This window comes from Rosa rugosa, chromosome 2, assembly GCF_958449725.1.
Source record: "Rosa rugosa chromosome 2, drRosRugo1.1, whole genome shotgun sequence".
NCBI classification, from domain to species: domain Eukaryota; kingdom Viridiplantae; phylum Streptophyta; class Magnoliopsida; order Rosales; family Rosaceae; genus Rosa; species Rosa rugosa.
Window position 1 is genome coordinate 24,752,121 of NC_084821.1, and position 19,855 is coordinate 24,771,975.

At 38.0% G+C, this 19,855-nt stretch overlaps 3 long non-coding RNA genes across 3 annotated transcripts; all 3 read right to left on the minus strand.

The window, feature by feature from the left end:
- Positions 1 to 2,380: 2,380 nt before the first annotated feature.
- LOC133734779 (uncharacterized) lies at positions 2,381 to 4,046 on the minus strand. Its single transcript, XR_009858567.1, has 3 exons — positions 3,921 to 4,046; positions 3,286 to 3,372; positions 2,381 to 3,081 (listed from the first exon to the last, which is right to left on the minus strand). It is a non-coding gene; the product is annotated as an uncharacterized LOC133734779 (long non-coding RNA).
- Positions 4,047 to 9,079: 5,033 nt separating this feature from the next.
- On the minus strand, positions 9,080 to 9,695 carry LOC133734094 (uncharacterized). Its single transcript, XR_009858058.1, has 3 exons — positions 9,450 to 9,695; positions 9,171 to 9,281; positions 9,080 to 9,097 (listed from the first exon to the last, which is right to left on the minus strand). It is a non-coding gene; the product is annotated as an uncharacterized LOC133734094 (long non-coding RNA).
- Positions 9,696 to 12,733: 3,038 nt separating this feature from the next.
- LOC133733516 (uncharacterized) lies at positions 12,734 to 14,264 on the minus strand. The gene is made up of 2 exons (XR_009857749.1): positions 13,943 to 14,264; positions 12,734 to 13,494 (listed from the first exon to the last, which is right to left on the minus strand). It is a non-coding gene; the product is annotated as an uncharacterized LOC133733516 (long non-coding RNA).
- Between the last annotated feature and the right edge of the window lie 5,591 nt (positions 14,265 to 19,855).

Genomic DNA, 19,855 nt, shown 5'->3' on the forward strand with positions numbered 1-19,855 from the left:
TAGAAGCCCTTAAAGAGTTAAGGGAAACCGCTGAACACTTGAAATCTGAGTTTGAGATGAAGGATTTTGGGAGAACACGATTATGTCTCGGTTTGGAACTTGAGCATCGTGTCGATAGATGCTTAGGCATTTTGACAGGGTCAAAGCCTTCAAGCACCCCCATGATCGTCCGTAGTCTTGATCCTGAAAAGGATCCTCTTCGTCCAAAGGATGATGATGAAGATGTGCTAGAGGCAGAAGTGCCTTACTTAAGTACAATAGGCGCATTATTATACTTATCTCAATGCACAAGACCGGACAACTCATATGTTGTGAACTTGTTAGCTAGATATAGCTTTGCGCCAACGCGACGCCATTGGATTGGTGTAAAAGATCTCTCATATGTACGATTGATATGGGCTTGTTCTATCCCTACAGAGAGACGATGGATTCGGACCCATCACATACCAAGAACGCCGCCAACATAGGCTTGTGTCCACTATCCCCATCCAAAAACGACATGTGTTTTGGAAGGTTTTGCTGATGTTGGGTATCTCTCTGACCCACACAAAGGTCATTCCCAAAATGGTGAAGTGTTCACCATGGGTAAAGACCGTGATATCTTGGAGGTCTACAGAACAGATCCTAGTCACTATATCTTCGAACAATGCAGAGATTATTGCTCTTCATGAAGTGGTTCGTGAATGTATATGGATTGGATCCATAATTACGCATGTTCGAAACAATTGTGGTTTGAAGTCTACCACAGATGAGCCTACGAGCATTTAGGATAATGCTACTTGCTTTGAACAAATGAAGCAAAGGCTACATCAAAAGCGACAACACCAAGCATAATCAGCAACAACAGACTCTCCTCAAGATGAAAGTGAAGGTTTGATTTGAGGACAGTGTGACAGACTTGCTCACTAAGTCATTGCCTAAATTCTACTTTCGAGAAATATGTTGGCAGCATCGTTTGTGGAAGTTATCCGAACTCCCATTGTAATGCCCCAAGCTGCACCTCACCAGCTTAAGCACGTCACAATGCCGCGAGTCTCTAAAACATAAACTGAACGCTCGATTTACATCTTAGAGAACCGCTAGGCATGTTGCTTGAAAACTTTTTGTAAAACACAGTGGAAGCTACAAGTACTTTTGAGGTGAAAATCTTTAAATCACTAGAATCTATTTCCTTAGTCCGGAACTGGAAATGAATGTACACACGAAAGTACAAACTTCAGAAAATGAGAATTCGATCGAATTAGACACAAAGCGAATTATCAAAAAATTTCGAAATACTGATTTCAAGGAAAATTAGAACAAACTCTAGACGGATAGTTTACTGAACTTGTTCTGCACACCCAGCTCTGTCCGCCATTGTCCGGTCACCAGTGCACAGTACCTGCACCCACACTGTTGTAAGGGTGAGCTTTCGTCCTCGCTGCTCTACAGGAACTCTACCACGACTAGGTTTGAAACCAGTAAATATATATTTGGGATCCCAGTATGAAAACATGCTTAAACCAAAGATTTCAAGGAATGACAAACTTTATAAGATTTCATAACTTAAAAACCGATGCATGATGCTTAAATAAATACGGCGCCAAAACCAAGTATTACCTGATGGCCGGTCCCATAGACCCACTACACGACCTTACCTCAAATTAACTTATAACTAGGTAAGCGTAGTGAGAGCGTCCACTACCTAGCTACACACATGTACCGAGTCCGTCATTACGATCGGAATACCCGAACAACTGGCGTAGCTAACCCTCCGGAGGTTTAGGGAATCGAACCCAAGGAAGTCAGTGCCCCTTTCGCCCTCAAGCCATCACATTTCTCACGATTTGGTTAGTATGTGTTGCATTTTAACTTAACCAAACCGTACCACTTAACATGCATCATTTTAATAACAATATATATAAGAAAACCACTAACCGAGGAGAGTCCTAAATCCTTACCTGGATTCTGATGCTTCCTCTCACGTACTCCGAGAGTTGCGAACCTTCCGTTCCTCAGGTAACTGGAGTCCTAGATTCCGACATTTTGACAGTTAATATCTCATTGAGTAATTATATGAAATTTCGACGATTAATAAATCGTCCAAACCAACTTTTCCTGATTTGACCAGGAGTTGACCAAGGTTTGACCGACCTTTCATGGTTTGACCAGGATTGACCAACTTTGACCATTGTTTGACCATTCGATACTGGTTCGATAATTAACCCAAATTACCGAACATTCACTTGAAGTTTACAGTATCGACCAAATATATATTAAGTGCACCCAATTTACTAAGGCCACTCGATATCCCTATATTTAATTTCTTTCCTTTACTTATTATCAAACTGCAAAATACGCAAGCAAACCAATAACGATTTCACTAACGAAAGATCTCAAATTACTTAACCGTTTTGACACCCAATACTTTCCAATTTCCATACAAGGTGTACCCAAAACTACTATGGACACCCAAGCTTGACCATTTTCAATTATTCCACAAACATTTCGAATAACCTGCCCTAGCAACACTAACAAGGCATCAAACACGATAATCACACTCCATTCAAATCAAAACACCACAACTCATCCAATCTGTCCTCCTAGTTTAAACATATCTTCAAACCACCAAAACTACACAATTCGACCAAATTTCCGATTCAAGATCACAATATCAGATTATAATCTCAACCAACTATCTAGTGGCGGATCCAGGATCTAATTGTTGTCTAGGCTAATTAGAAGTGTACAATTTTTTTTTTTTTTTTTGAGGTTTGGAACCCAATGGGAGGCTCATCCTCACGCCTTTATTATTTTCAATCAAAACATACAACGGAGGGGACATAAAACCAAACCCCGTAGATTAAAAACTACAAGCATACATTTGTTGTAAAACAACAATAAATTAACTAAATCGTACCATCCGAGGCCCACTCACTTCAAACTCAACAATCACAGAATCATTATCAATGCTATCGGCAAGTTCTTTTTCGATGTAGAGAACCATCAAATCATCAAAAAACTCATCTTCCATCTTATTTCGAAGTTTGTTTTTTATGATGGTCATATATGAAAATGCTCTCTCTGTTGTTGCTATAGAAACTGGCAGAGTCAGCACAAGACAAATCAATCTATAAGAATGCTGACTTTCTTGATTCAACTAACCGCCGACACAAATCAGACTTTAATGTCTAATGGATTTAATATGTGCCTCCTTAACATATATATAATTCTAATGGGTTTGTGAAAGGAACACTCATTGTTTAAATAAGACAGGCTAAAGAATATAAAGTTAGTAACACTAACCAGATGGAAAGGGCATCAATAGCAATCTCGATATTATGCATAAACCCATACACTATCACCAAAACTCTCAAATAAAAATTCTCCATTCTGCAACACAAAATGCACATCTTTAAATAAAAAAATAATCACAACATAATCAGAAGCCAAAGAAAGCATCAAGAAATCCCAAAGCCCAACAAAAGCTCATTCACTTATTGTTACTTTATGATGATTGTATATTTAGTTAGAATTCACTTATTGTTACTTTATTTTGGACATCAGTTGGTAATTCTAACTAAATATACAATCATCATAGCCTCATAGGCTATCCACCGACTGACAGACCATGATCAAGAATTCAAGATCCTCAGCTAACATGGAATCTCTCTCTCTCTCTCTCTCTCTCTCTCTCTCTCTCTCTCTCTCTCTCTCTCTCTCTCTCTCTCTCTCTCTCTCCCCCAATCCTCAACTTATACAGAAAAGCCTAACTCACAATTAGTCAATTACATCCGCCACTGGGAGCAAACAGAATCGGCGAGAGGAGATCTGGGATTTCTTTGAGAAAACCCCATTGGGAAAAACAGAGCAGGAAGAAGAAGTGAAGAACAGAGATGTATCAAAAATTCAAAACAGGGGAGATCGATAGAGCTTCATACCTCGTTTACGAGAAGGCGAAAGGTAGTGTGACTGTGTGAGCCTGTGAGCTGCTATCAGTGCTGTGGGAGACTGGGAAGTGGGAATACACGCAACTTTGATGGATAATTTTTTTTTTCTTTGGGCTGAAAGGTAGAGATATATATATATATACCTAAGGGTTTTTAGCCCAAAATCTTGTCTAGGCTTGAGCCCACATAGCCTTCCATGTTTGTCCGCCCCTGTGACGTTGAAGATGATGGGGATGAAGTGGTAGTTGAGATGTGGTACTTAGTGGTGAAGAGTGAGAATAGAGTAAAGAGAACCAACCTGTTTGATGTGAGGCTTGTGGGGTGAGCAGGTACACAAAACTTGAAGCATTTCATTGCATAGAGCTATGGTAGTGGTGTTTCGTCTTATCTATGTAAGGCTTTACATGTATATGTACTAGTGGCTTTGGTCGTTTTGGGCAGAGTTTGAGGTTCCTGTCGATGCGCCTCTGCTTTCTTTTAATAAATTGTCAAGTAACATTGTTCTGATGTTACGGTCAAACCCTTACCCTTGGTCGTCAGTTTCAACCAATTTTCTTTTGGGTGTTGCTATTTAAACCCAACAAATTTCTAAGTGTACCCGGCATTTTAAATATTATCTTATATTTCCTGCTTTACCCCTGTTTAAATAAACCCAGCAAACATTATCTCCATCACCATCTTCAAGGTTGAGACCAGTTAGAAAGAGTACTGATCTGGAAGGAGGAGATTGCGAGGAGCATTCTCGTGATCAAAGCAGAAAAGCTCGAGAAGATTTGATGTGGGCTAGCTATTGGATTCGATTACATTCAAAATTGTAGAAATTCCAATCAATCAATGATTTGATTACATCTCACCCATATCAATACAAGTATGGAACTAGTCTCTAGCCTACTGCACTTCGTTTTACCCAACATGATTATCTTAAAACAGACTATTGTAGAAGAAATGAAGAAACCCATTTAAGGTAATTGAAGAAATGAAGAAACTCATTTCAGGTAATGGAAAAGAAGAACAAAATTGACTGAAGTCTCCCAATCAAAGAATTGACATTGTAGATGGCTATGCAATCAATCACAAAATTCAATTTAAAAACCAAAGGCTCAAAGCAACAATAAGAAGGTATCGGCTCCATATCCCACTTTAGCGTCCTAAATGGGGATGTCGTTTATGCTGTCGTTGTCATTTCTCTTCTTCTTCTTCTTCTTCTTCCTCCTCTCCATAGCATGCCTCTGATCCGACTCCAAAATAAGGATTTGTGTATGCTGCTGGGTTTATTATATCGAGGGCAAAATTGGAAAATAAAAAATATTTTTTAACTGCTGGGTCTACTAAAAAGTTTGCTGTGTTCAAATAGAAACACCCTTTTCTTTTTAAGTTTTGCATAACAATTAATAACACAGGCTTGTAACTAAACAAGACATACAATAGAACGATTAACTAAATAAAACCAAGTGAAGTAGTCTTGTATTGTTCACCAATCCGGTAAAGTCGATGCTCACTTGCTAAGCACATCCCTTTACTTTGAGTTAGTAGGGTTTCTCATCCACAATGGAGTAGCAAATCGCACAAAATTAAACAAAGAAAAAAAAATTGATGGAGATGTTAAAATTAAAAGTTCAACAACATAATATATATATTTTTTCACGCAAGTAATTAGCGGTATATACCTAAATTGACGCTCAATAACCTTGTTTTGTAAGAGTAACAAAATGGACTGTGCCCTTGAATACCTATGCAGTAAACGCTACAGTGTATATCCAAACGAGATTAAGTGTACCGAAAAATGTTATATGTTTTCTCAATCTTGTAGAAACTAATTCAAAACTATTCTCACAAAAAAAAAAAAGTATATTTGAGACCATTAATTAGTGTTTCTACAAAATATCTTAATCTTTTATTTAATATTAGATTAAATTAATTATGCCGAAATAAGATGTTTTACAACTTGCAATGTCCACAATAAAATATCACATCTCATTGCATTAAGTTTGGGTTAAAAATCTTGAATTTAAATAAGCATTAAATGTCTACGGGCTAATATTGTGAGCATTGCATGTAAAGAAGGATTTAAAAATGAGGACATCCACCTAAGGTTGGGACTAATTCTGGCCCTGTTCTTTACGAACTTTATAAACGCATTCTCATGTGATGTAAGGCCTAGTAAAGAGTTGACCTTTGTTTAGCTTAAGCTCTCCAAACGCATATAAGAATCTCAAGCTCTCTCTTTTCACTATCAATCAAGATCTTAAACTGTAATTAAGCTTCAAGTTCAATCTCAGTCGTCTCTAAAGCAAGGGATTGAAAGGAATAGTAGGCGGATCGAAAATGAATCAGAACCTGAGTGCTCTTATGATCGGACCTGAGTGCTCTTATGATCGGTTTGGCGGGTGCAACGATCACCTTGTCTGCTTATTCTCAGACTCTGGTGTCTTCAACTCAGTGCATCACAGTCGGCCTTCTCGTTCTCATGTTTGGCTTGAATGCTTGATTGCCAAGGAAGGTTTTGTATCCTTTTAGCTCCATCTTCAATCTTCTCCGAGTTGGTTTCAGTTTCTGGCTAATTTCTTAGTTAGGATTGTATCTTTGCTTATGAATGAACAAATTCTGAGATGGAATGGTGGTTTTGTTTAACTTGCTTAATGTAGATGCACAATTGTATTGGAGATCTATCTGTATGCTTCATTTCATTACTGTTGGTAATGCAACGAGCAAAGACCCAGCGATCTATCCCAAAAATGGAATAGTTTTTGCGTGAAATTGGGGATTGGTTTGGACATGAGAGTGGTGATAAAGAAACAATGGCATAAAATACACATTTCATCAGAGAATACACAAATAAGTAGTGGTCCGAAAACACTATTCGATGGTTGGGTTCAAGGAAATCTCATTCTGCCATAAAAAATATGTTCCAGCAAAAGTTTGGAATAAAGTCTTTTCAGATCCAAAAACCTTACCTATCACATGTTTTCTTGATATAATTGTTAGAATTTGACATGATTCTTTGTTAAGAAAAATGTTTACACCTACAATCAGACCCAAACATATATTTACAAACTTCCCCTATATGCATTGGACTCCAAATTTTTTTTTTCTTTCCCTTTTTTGAGGAAGAAAAGCATTTTCCATTATTGTGTTTAGGTTTGAAAATACCCTAGAGGCCTAAATTCAAAACTCAAGAGTGGAAGTCGTGACTCGAAGGCACAAAAGTACCCAAGGAGAGCCCTTGCCCGAAGCTACCAATCCATAAGATTAAGGCCCAAAATAACAGGTAGAAGAGAAAGGCCCCAAAGAAGAACCCCAGTACACAAATATAAGCATAGAGTTCAAAAGATACTGAAGTTCTTCAAAATGTATTACAATATTACATAATCCAACATCAACTAAATAAAACATAGATCAAGTCAACTTAATTCTAAATTTAAATTCTTATCGGTCTATTCACCTCCATTATCCGACCTCAACATTTAACCTTCAAACATTTTTCTGTCTGCACAAGGCTTTCCACTTTTTGAAAGTCTCATTACATCATCAATGATTTTTTAGTAAGCTCCTAGACAATTCCAGAACTCAATGGCTTAAAGACAATCTCATGAGCCCTCGCCTCCTCAAGAAACGCAGAGTTGTTATCTTCTTTCGCCTCTTTTTTGCTTTGGTTTTTTTCCTTCTTTGAGGTTGAGAGCCCAGCCTTGTAACAGGATAACCAGCAATTTGGGCAAAGAACTAGCAAACCCAAACATACCTTCTGACGGCCAGACCTCCTTGTTTTCTTTGCCTAAATTGCTGGTTATCCCTGTTACAAGGCTGGGCTCTCAAGTTCAAAGAAGGAAAAAAACCAAAGCAAAAAAGAGGCGAAAGAAGATAACAACTCTGCGTTTCTTGAGGAGGCGAGGGCTCATGAGATTGTCTTTAAGCCATTGAGTTCTGGAATTGTCCAGGAGCTTGCTAAAAAATCATTGATGATGTATGTAATGAGACTTTCAAGAAGTGGAAAGCCTTAGTGCAGACAGAAAAAGGTTTGAAGGTTAAATGTTGAGGTCGGATAATGGAGGTGAATAGACCGAGAAGAATTTGAATTTAGAATTAAGTTGACTTAATCTATGTTTTATCTAGTTGATGTTGGAGTATGTAATATCGTAATACCTTTTGAAGATTGAGCTGAAAGCCAGACCTCCTGTCTCTTGGGCCCTTGGACGTGTAGATCTTGCTGTGCCTGTCTTTTCCCGCAATTGATCTAATAACATGGCCTCCTTGAACCTTCACAATCCTCATGACACCACCAATCTTGGGATCAATCATATTCAGCAGACGACATAGTTTCATCTCATCATGTCCTACAATAGCAGCAAATGGATACGCCGGCCTCTGGCTTTCCTTGGCAGCAAGCCCCAGTGCCTAAAATATGACCAGTATGACTAGAATTAACAACACATAAACTGAAAGACCTAATCTTTATATACCATTTCTAGTTCTAAACTTAAAAACTATTTCTTGAAACTCATCAAACACAATGTTTCTCCAAAATGGACATAATGAACAAAACCCATCAAAATAAAGAGAACTTTCATCTCAAATCAGACCAAGGGAAGCCAATTACAATTGCATAAAGGTCATCAATTATCACGGACAAACAATTACCATTTATCAAACAATCAATTATCATTTATCAAACATGATGAACATCATCAACAACCCTTGCCAAAAAAAAAAAAAAACAAACCATCATGAGGTTTCGAGTTTCGACCTCATGGGCAAACACCAAAGTGACCAAACCAGGACCATTCCCAATTATCAAACAAACATCATCACTTCATCAGCAATTCAGTAAATTACGACCTCACCCAGTCACATTAAACACCAAACATCACGAATTCACGATTCAAAGTTTCAACTTTCAAACATCATCAGCATGGTAGTGGAGGTACCTGAGAATCTGAGATGCACTGTCGACTGAAACCCTAAAAGGGGAGGTGGCTCGGTGGCTGGAGCCTGGAACTCTGGAAGGCGGAACCGATCTGAAGTTCTGAACGGGGGAGATGGCCGACGGGTTTGGTGTTTGAGAGTCGGGACCGACAGCAGCAACCCAGCAACCCTTCGAAAATGCTTTATTTGGGCTATACCCCTACTTGGCACATTTTGGGCCAAATTTTCCGCTGTGAGTGGCTCCGTCCCTGCAACTATCATAGTTGCTTAACTTCCAATTATCACCAGAAGGGAAAATGTGATTCTAAGGGCTGTATATACCTTCAAAAACCAACTCGGTCTTCCCGGAATCCTTTACTGAAACTGGACTGATGATGAACTGGTGACCTTGTTGTCAATAACCCAACAAACTTCACAATATCTCGCCTAGACCTGCAATCGAGTAAGAAACGAAGCCCAGATAGGCCGGAGAAGTCGCCGGCAGCGAGGAACCGCGACGGAGGCAGAAGCAACCCAGAAACCAAAATGTCAAAACTCGATCGAATTGAAAAACTAATCATACTGGGCTGTAGATCATGATGAGGAGGTGAGATTTCATACCACATACAGCCCAATCGGTCGCCGGAATGTGCAGAAACTCGCCGGAGCAGTCGGACATTCTCACAGTTGATTCTTCTTTCTCGTCGGGTGCATGGACGATCTGAGGCCACAGGCGTGACGGCGACGACGGGAGGAAGAGATCGGTGGTCTTGCGTCGTCGATCGGTGGCCGGATTGCCTTGCGGGTCGTCGGGTTTCTCTCTCTCGGGCTGAGAGAGCTCGAGCTTGCTGGTTGCTCTAAAGCAATCTAGAGCCTTCATCTGATCAAGGGGTATAAAATACCCTAAACTCCATTCTATTTCAAGGGCTAGGATGAAGTGGTGCTTGATCAACGGTCCAGATCGCACCATAGAATTTCTTTTCTTTTTCCATAATTATTTCAATGTTTCCCAACTTCCGAAATTCGTAAAAATTAGTTCAGATATCCGAAAAATTCCCTGAAAAGTCCCACTAACTCGTTGTGTCGTGTACTTTATTACTCAATCCTTAAATCGAGGGTTTCATTTTGTGAAAATTTCTGAAAATATTCTCGAGCACTTTGATGATTACCGAGATCGTTAAGTAGTTTATCGAACGATCTCATTTAGCTTGTTAAACTTTTCCGGGGCTCACAATTCCACCCCCCTTAAATAAATTTCGTCCTCGAAATTTCATGATTGGTCAAACAGTCAATAATACTTTACCTTTCATGTCAGACTCTAGTACCCATAACCTTTCCAATTTTTGATTTCTTGTGGTACAACCCGACTATTTTTAGTCATACATATCAACACCGGAGCTAACATTTCTCTTTACCAAGTGTTCCTTATTTATCACCCACATGATACACTTCGCTCCGTTTAATTTTATTCTTCTGTACCCACAAGACTTTTCTTATAGCAACCAGACCGAGTAATTAACAATTTCATTACTCTCCTCATAACACTATCATACTCGTCATTTCCACAGACAGTTCGTGTCTATACAATAAGACTGGGCAACTACCAACCTTGTTACCCCAACACAATACTGCCATAGCTGGCAACTCATAGCCGACTCACGTCTTCATCCAATTCCCGCTTATTACAAGTACAACGTTCCGGGAATTGCAGTTTTGTCAAAAGACATACTTAACTACTCGTAGTCGAATACAACTACCCGTAGTTATGTTCCTCACGCGGGACCCACTTCAACTATGAAGAACAAGTCGACGTTGTCGCTGCGATCCGTAGCTTTGACAACCATTATCGTCTAATGGAATACACTCTCTGTTAGGAGTTCATCGGTCATGCACTAACATATAACCCGCAGTTCACCGTGGAAGAAGCCACTGTCCTCAGAAGGACATACACATGCATAACTAGTTGAGCATCTGTCTTCCTTAATCACGCTTTACAAGGAATGCACCACGGAACCTTAATTACAATCGATTTCTAAAAGTTATTTTACGGATTTCCATGCGGCGACACTTTACAAATTACCTTGTAGTGTACTCGAGTTCGTTATGTATTCATCAATGACCGCCTTTCTGTTTTTAGGAGTGAATGAAAAGAAGCACCCCAGGAATCTTCCAAGGACTTACGCACTTATTCATAGTGATGTAACCTCAAAGCTCACTCTTTCCATCTCACAGACTATAAAACAACACTCAGGTAATATTCCAACATGCCTTTTTTTTTTTTTTTTTGGTTTAAGCAAAACCTATCACCCTAAATCTTTATATTTAAATATCGTTTAGGGGATTTTCTCTAGAGGGTTAAATTAGATACTTGATCACATGTCTACAACTAGCTTTGAAATATGTTGCTCTTCAAGTTTTGTTGTAATGCCTTTTGCTTTCTTTTGTAAGTTTTCAAAGTGTGATCATTTCTCTTTGTTATTGTTATTGTTATTAGTTGAATGAGCTGACACAAAGATCAGGATTGTAAAGAAGGACGAGCCGGGAACTTCAATGCAGTTGTACTTGGTTCTGGACACACCTGCAAATGACATAAAGCAATATTGTCGAGTAGATAGATTTGCAAAGCAACGTAGTGGTAAGTAAATTTGTTTATTTCGGGTTCCAGGTATTACAAAGTAAAAACTTAACCAAATCCTGACTTACCTGGACAGTCATGAACAGTCATCTTAGATATGTTGCTTGCACTACATGACAACATGAGTAGCTTGATTATGTCGCCGTGGTTACATAAAAATGGACTCTTCACATTGGCAGCATCTGAGTTGAATAAGCTGACATAAGTTCTTAGGGAACTCTAAGGCAGCAGTTCAGCTCGAATTATGCAAAAGTTCAAGTGATGGACAAAGTTTGTTGGAGTCATTTAAAATTGCTCTCGATAAAGGGAAGTTATGTCGTGTAAGTCCTTCTCACTTCCTCATACAAATTCACAAATAACTGCTAATCTATTCTTCTTAAGTTCTTCTCTTTACTTGATAATGATCATCGGAGATTCAAGCTGTAAATTTTTATCTAATTGTTACTGCATCTGATAGGTATACTTTTGAGGTGGAGTTGGTTCAAATTTTTATGTCTTTTCTTTTCTAATGCGTATTATGACTTCTCTAGATGCTGATGAAAAAAGTTGATGCATTGATGAAAGCCGTGGAGCAGAGTCCATGAAAATAAAGAGAGAAGCCGTAGCAGCAGCACAGGTGGATACTAACAAAAAGAACAAAATTATAAACTCATCTAAGAGGTTGTAATTACTTCCCAACAACCTCAATACCATTCTTTTCCTTCTGTGTTTTGCTTTTGTAGCAGCATCTAGAAAAGTGCCCGGTGAGCATTTATGTTTAGTGAAGTAGCTTTACAATATCCGAGAGTATATATTGGGAATTAAGATTGAGCATTTTGTTTAACGGCCTCAATACCACTCTTTCCTTCTGCATTTACCACTCTTTCCTTCTGCATTTAGTCTTTATGAGCAATGTCTCCTATTTCTTATATTAAGAAAAATCCAACTGCTGTATACTACTACAGCTAAATTAATCCACTACAAAACCCGCAGCAAAGTGCGGGCACTAGTGCTAGTTCCATTCTGTTTCTCCTCTTCAAAGAATTCGAGAGGTTAAACAACAGTAAAAGGCATGACAAAAAGGATTTCACAAATAAAACACAGACGGTGCTGTATATGTGAAGCTGTTATCACTTATCAGAAGCAAATCGGGGTCCTGTACAGTCCCAAGTCTGGGGCAACTACTGAACATGCTGCCCTGAAAGCAGGACTGCAATTTGCTTTGGTATGCTGATTCTTACAACCTCAAAATCTGCCACTACATTCGGCACGACTTGTTGCAAACAAAAGATGCTGATGCTTGGATCATATCCATAGTGTCTTTGGTTAAAGACAGATGGTTACTAATTAATAACTTGTCATAAATACAACGAAGTCAGAATAGAGAATCAAGCCTCTTATTTGGGATCCGGATCCTCTCCTAATCTCATTCCCCTCCTAAACCTACCTAAGCTTTTATAGAGATTAAGACATCTGTTAAGTCTCATATCCAATGGTCTACATATCTCCTCAACATAAAAAGTTACTGATTTTACAAAATAACCCTTCTTTTTGTCCGTATTCTCCTGTTTCAACTCTCTCTCTCTCTCTCTCTCTCTCTCTCTCTCTGCACCTTCCTCTGTTTTCAGATATGGTTCCAAGGTAGCCCACAGATTATATATTCCTTCCATTGATTATCCTACCTCCATCTCATCTTCAAGAATACATGATTGAACAAGATCTTGCAACAATCACACAATTTTACAAACCAGTCATCAAATCAATCAACCTCCACCGTTGCAGTCATCATTCAACCTATTTCAAGATCTTGTTTTTCGGATAAGAACAAGATCATCTTGAAATTCAAATCTGAAATTTTTTCATGATAAAAATTGGGGAAGAGAAAAAGTGATAGAAATTGGGGAAGACAAAAAGAACGGACCAAAGAATAGTCTTAGCATCGAGGCTCCCAAATCCAGTTATAGGGGTTGTGGGAGAGAGGCACCACATATATAACTAATCATCTCTGCAGAGGAGACTTCTGGATTCCTTCCTTGTTATGGGGGATCATTCCTGTCAGAATGAAAGGCAAGAAGTGTTAATGCTATATATCATTTGATAACAACAAGGAGGAAGAAGAAGATGAAAAGCATAAACCACAGCTAATTCACTAGATTCTTATGAATTCGTATCAGAGTTCAAAAATGACCAAGAACAAAACAGAAAATTAAAAAGCATTAATTCAATCAATAGCTATCCATTCCATTATACAACAGGTCAATTAGGAGGGATTTTTTTATTTTTTGTTTTGTTTTCTGGAATTAATAAAAATCATATCAAGTCAGCATCAAAGAATCTTGCAAATATATGAATACTGAACCATTACAACACGAAACTAAAAGATGGACCAAACAAAATTGTATTTGTAGATCTAAAATTAACATGTATGTATCTAAACATCTGCAAATCTTAACAAGGAAACAAAAAAAACAAAAAACAAAAAAAAGAGAAAAATTCTTACACGGGAATCCCTTTCATTCTTCGCTCTCAGTTTCTCAACTTGAGCTTTATATAATAGTTGTAATTATTCCAGTTCTCGACCGAGAAATAAATCGACAATCCGATGAATCCAGCAAAGCCAGTAGAAAGGCCTATTGCCATCATCTTCTCGACAAAATTCATCTTTGCGTCTCTGCAGAAAATAGCTTCGATTTAGGGTTCGCCGCTATCTCGATCTCTTTCTCTTATCTCGGATCCTCTGCTATCTCGATCTCTTTCTCTTTTATACTTAACCCTACGCGGCCTCACTTCTGGGCTGCAGCGCAGCCCAATTATACTTTTAATTAACAAATGTAGTTATAAGAGATTGGAGGATGTTTTTCGTTAAATATATACTAGATGAGCCTCACACACTATGTGTGTGAATATTGATTTTTTTTTAATAGGAATCGGGATTTTTTTTTTTGGTTACAGGAGTAGGTAGTTTTTCATAGAAATAGGTAGTTTTTTTCAAGTTTTTATCTGTTTCACTTTCACCATTTTTTTTCTTTTTCCTATTTTCTGTTTATTTTTTAATTTGACTATATTACCCCCATCTAATTTATGAGTTGTAAAGTTTTTTAATATTTCAGGGTCATTTTGGTACATTTTTTCTATTTTGACTAACAAAACTTCTTCTCTTAATAATAGTATAGATATATATATAAACTGAACGGTCGAGATCTGAATATGCGACCGAAAAGTGACCATAAACTCCAACCTCACACATTAGTGGCCTCGCTCTGAAATATATATATATATATATATATATATATATATATATATATATATATATATATCCTATCTAGAGCGGAGCTCCGCTTTGAAATTAACGTGTGAAGTTCGAGTTTTGGTTCACTTTTTGGTCGCATATCCACATCTCGACCGTTCAGTTTTTAGGTACTAGTGTATAGATCATCTATGCAAATTTTCAGCCAAATTAATGATCGTTAAGGTATCTAACTCGTTTAAACTAATGGATGGACTGAATCTGTCAACCTGAACCATACTAGCTTTAAGGCAGTTATCAATTCCTTAACGATCATCATTTTGGCTGAAAATTTGCAGAGACGATCTATACACTGGTACCTAAAAACTGAACGGTCGAGATGTGGATATGCGACTGAAAAGTGACCCAAAACTCGAACTTCACACGTTAATTTTCAAAGCGGAGCTCCGCTCTGGATAGGATATATATAGCCCTTCCAATAAGGGATCCCTTTTTTTGGTCTTTTATAGGGATAGGCATTAGACAAACTTTCTGATTATTTTTCGGCATCTCAACCGTTCATTTTTTAGGTCCTAATGTGTAGATCACTTCTGCAAATTTGCTGCCAAATCGGTGATCGTTAAGGCATCCAAAATTGCAATTTGCCATTATAAATACGAACGGTTCCGGTTCGACAGATTCGGTCCGTTCGTGTAAATTGCAGTTTTGGATGCCTTAACTATCATCAAATTTGCTGAAAATTTGTAGAAATGATCTATACATTAGGACCTAAAAACTGAACGGTTGAGATGTGAAAATATGATCAAAAAGTTGGTCTAATGCCCTATCCCTAGAAAAGACAAAAAAAAAGGATCCCTCACAAGAAGGGCCCTGTATATATATACACACACACACACACACACACACACACACATATCTTATCCAGAGCGAGGCCTCACTCTGAAATTAACTTGTGAGGTTTGAGTTTATGGTCACTTTTCAGTCGCATATTCAGATCTCGACCGTTCAGTTTTCAAGTACGAATGTATAGATCATTTCTGCAAAGTTTTAGCCAAATTGATGATCTTTAAGGTATCTAACTCAGTTAAACTAATAGACGAACTGAATCTGTCTACCTTGAACCATACTAGCTTTAAGGCAGTTATCAATGCCTTAACGACCATCAATTTAACTGAAATTTTGGAGAGATGATCTATACATTAGTACTTAAAAATTGAATGGTCGAGATGTGGATATGAGACCAAAAAGTGACCTTAAACTCTAACTTCACAAGTTAATTTCAGAGTGAGGTCTCGCTCTGGATAAGATCTGTGTGTGTGTGTATGAACTAGAACTGTCAGATGATCTAAGCAATATCAAATTAAAAGTCCATATATGCTGATGAAGTCTATATTCTGATCCAAAAGCTGGAAGTTTGAGAAATTAATTCCCAAGTAAATAATAATGTCAAAGCCTTTATTTCAAATTAAGAAGGTTCACATCTTCATATGTTTGTTGCTAGTTACTTGACAGAGTTAGAGTTTGCATCAATTTTCCCAAATTTCTAGTCCCTCATCCATCTTGTCGGACCAATAGAGTAGTTTGACAACAATAGATAGTTGTCAACTTGACCAGTTGACCAATCAAATTTATGGACCAAGGATTTGATCGAGTACTAGGATTGGTTTCTTAAGCATTGTGTGATTTGTAGATGGGCATGGCTACCACTATATGTATGCTATATGTATGCTGGAGAGGATTCCAAAACCCTAGAGTTTTATTTATTAATTTTTTTATTTTTTATTTTATTTTTTTAATCGGGGCCAGGGTGAGATAATAAGGCCAGATTTGAAATTTTAAAGGCCCATTTCGATCGATTTCGATTTTATTGGTCTCGATTACCAAAAGATCGGGCGGTTTACCAAATCTAAAACATCAATTGGTATTCAGTCAGTTTCATAATTACCAAATCAAATGACAGCCCTACAAAAAAGTGAGGGTAGCTCCGCACGCCTGACTCTAGTCCATCATCAACTTAGACCATTAATGTTTGGGACACAACAAGATGTATATAGTAATCATATTTTCCAATTTGGTCATATGAACTAGTAATTAATTGAAAGAAAAATGGAAGAATCGTGAATGTGATCGTGTTGATCGTATTAAATACAACGGCGAATTGACGAAACGTTATGGCCTTTCCATCTTTGGCATTGAGCCTCTCACAGCGTCTGTGCCTCACTTTTCAAACACTAGGCATGGAGGGGGAAAATGTTAACAGTGACCCCCGGCTTCTCTTCTTCTCCTATTACCAAACCAAACACACAAACACTGGCATCTGCTCCCACCAAACTGAATCCTTATCATATCAGGTAATTATCCCATTCTGAAATTGTTCAATGTTTATTCTTTATCTTTTCTCTGTTTGGATACACAGGAAACCCTGAAACTAACGAGAAAGATTACTGCCAAAGTGCCAAATCTCATAATATTTGCTTTTCAATGGAAACCCAAAGAGCTCAACCTTTTTTCGTTTCAATTCAGAACTGACAGAACAACAAGAATTTTGGGTTTCCATTGAAAAGTTTCCCTAACAACTTCCTTTAGGTCATTGTTTTTGGGTACATTTTCCCTGAACTCGAGCGTAGGTTGTATGTGATCCTCTTTTTCTTTGCCACATTCATATATGAAGCAATTTTTTCTCCATTGTAACTAATCTAGAAACCAATTGTTGCAAAGAGGATATAATGGAATAGTGTCTAATTTCGACGGATATACACAAACTTAGGCGATACATTGATTCTGAAGCCACCGAATTGACTTAGTTGTTTCAGTTCTGATCGAGGAGTACCACATTATGCTTTTCAGGAAGGTATTACATAAAAATGGGGTCAAACTCGAAGCGTCCAAAAGCATGCATTGAAGATAGAATCAGTGAATTGCACCACACTCTTTCCTTTCTTCCAAGAAGAAATGCTGGACAGACCTGCATTTTAACGCACAGATGGGAGAATACATGGGCTTATGTTCCGAATTTAGACCTGTTTGCAATTTTACCTAACTAGGACTTGGATAGGTCTGCAGGGTTTGTGGATCGAGTACATCTCTTCCGTGGCTGCTCAGATATTACCAGATTCCGTCTTCAATGTAATGGAATCAAGACTTATTTTTCTCGTTGGATTTGCAGTGCCATTAGGCATAATGTTGTCGAACTCGAACTTGATCTTGATCTTTTTTCAGGATCTAACTTCCTCTTTCTTGGGCCAATGTCAGCATGGGTCTTCAAAGAACATTCTTGTGTTACTTAAAAGCCTATTTTTGTGCAAAACATTGGTGGTTTTGAAGCTGAACTTAGATTACAATGCTATTGCCATTGTTCCCAACTCAAACTGTTTTCCAAGTCTCAAGTACCTACATGTTAGAGTCTGTTATCCTATAATTGTTAAATCAATGGAGGAGTTGTTTTCTTGTTGCCCTGCGACTTGACTATAGATGGACATCTTGGAAGACTTGAAAATGGTTCAGTTTTGACTTTTGAGTATGACTGTCTCAGCACCCAGACTGAAAAAACTACGAATGAATTTGTTTGCCCAAGAGGAGGAAGAAGGTCATGCATACAAAATCTTTATTAATGCTGATATTCCAAATCTTGAAAACCTTGATCTCAAGGAGGGTGTTTTGGCGAGCTTTCTTCTGAAAATGCCAAATCCCCAAGCAAAGTCAGGACTAAAATGAAGTCATGCATGCAGCTGAGCAATTTCACTCTCTCCTTGATTATGCTGATCGCATTCATAGGCTTTTTGCAGCAATATTCATTGTCAAATATCTGAAAGTTTCAGGTCCCTATATTGGGGTAAGTATGCATGCTATTATTTCCTTAGAGGTTGGTAGGCTTGTTACATGCTCCAATGTATCAGTGCAATGCCATTTTGTGCTGAGGAAATGTTTAATGTTGGTGAGTCCTTGATGTGATTCATACTCCTATCATTTTGAAGGATCCAGACATTGTATACCTATATCATCTGCCTACATCTCATAATTTGAACCACTTGGAGATACATCTTCAAAGTTGCTGCTATTTTCAGTTACTGACAAATTTCCTCAATGTATCGTCCAATCTGGAATCTCCTATATTTGAAAATGTAAGTCCATGTTGATTTACCCATTGCTAAATGGTATGGCTATATTTGCAAAGATTGCAATTTAACTTCTTTGTTTTAATGATCTTTAGAACATTCAATGCAGAAGTGTTATTCATGACAAAGGTGACTTGGTCCATGAATGGTGTGCACCGGAATCTGTGCATATATGTTTGTTGTCATGCCTCAAGAGAATTTGCATACGGGGATTTGAAGGACGGCCAGATAAGATGGAAGTAGCAGGGTACTTATTGAAGCACGGAGTTCTTTTGAGTAAGGTGACAGTCTATACTTGTAGTTTCCTTAAAGAATTTTGTGGCAGAGTTCTTCCTTGAATTTTCAAATTTCCTGAGAGGTTCAAAGACTTGTCACATTGAATGGATACTGGGGACGACCAACAAGTAAACAACAGGAATGGATCCTAGCTATAGCTGAAGCATGGTGAGGTTTTGTCAATGGATCCTTGTTGCCTATAGAAATTGAATGTACTGTACTGTCAGCTCCATGGTCTTCACTTCCAGAACTCACTTGTGATTGTGAGTTTCTTGCTCTAATTACTCGTGCTGTATTATCGGAGCTATAGTTGCTATTGCTGGTGTTTGTTACCTCTTTAATTTGCTTTAATAATGTACCTTGAAGTCTCTCTTTGCCTTTCGATTTCCTAGTGTTTTAGTGGTAGTCTGTAGAGCAAGAACACATAGGATGATGGGTTATTTCGGTTATTTCACCCTGCCAACTTGTTCAACTCATAGGTACTCTTTGATGACTGCGGCCATTTTGGGTACCCAAGATTAAAGCTATCAAATTTGATTCTGTTGGAGTTGAACAATATGAAGTCATAGACAGATCAACAGTTTACTGTTTACTCTTGTTAGGAAACTTAGCTTTGAGCGACTGCAGAATGTACATGTCATATTTTTCCCGTACCTATTTGGTGTGATCATGAATGTACTAATTAGAATGCCAAAAGAAAAAGAAAAAGGGGAATAGAATTGATTGCTTTGCTGCAACTTCACGCATGTAACTATGAATTGCACACACATACAAT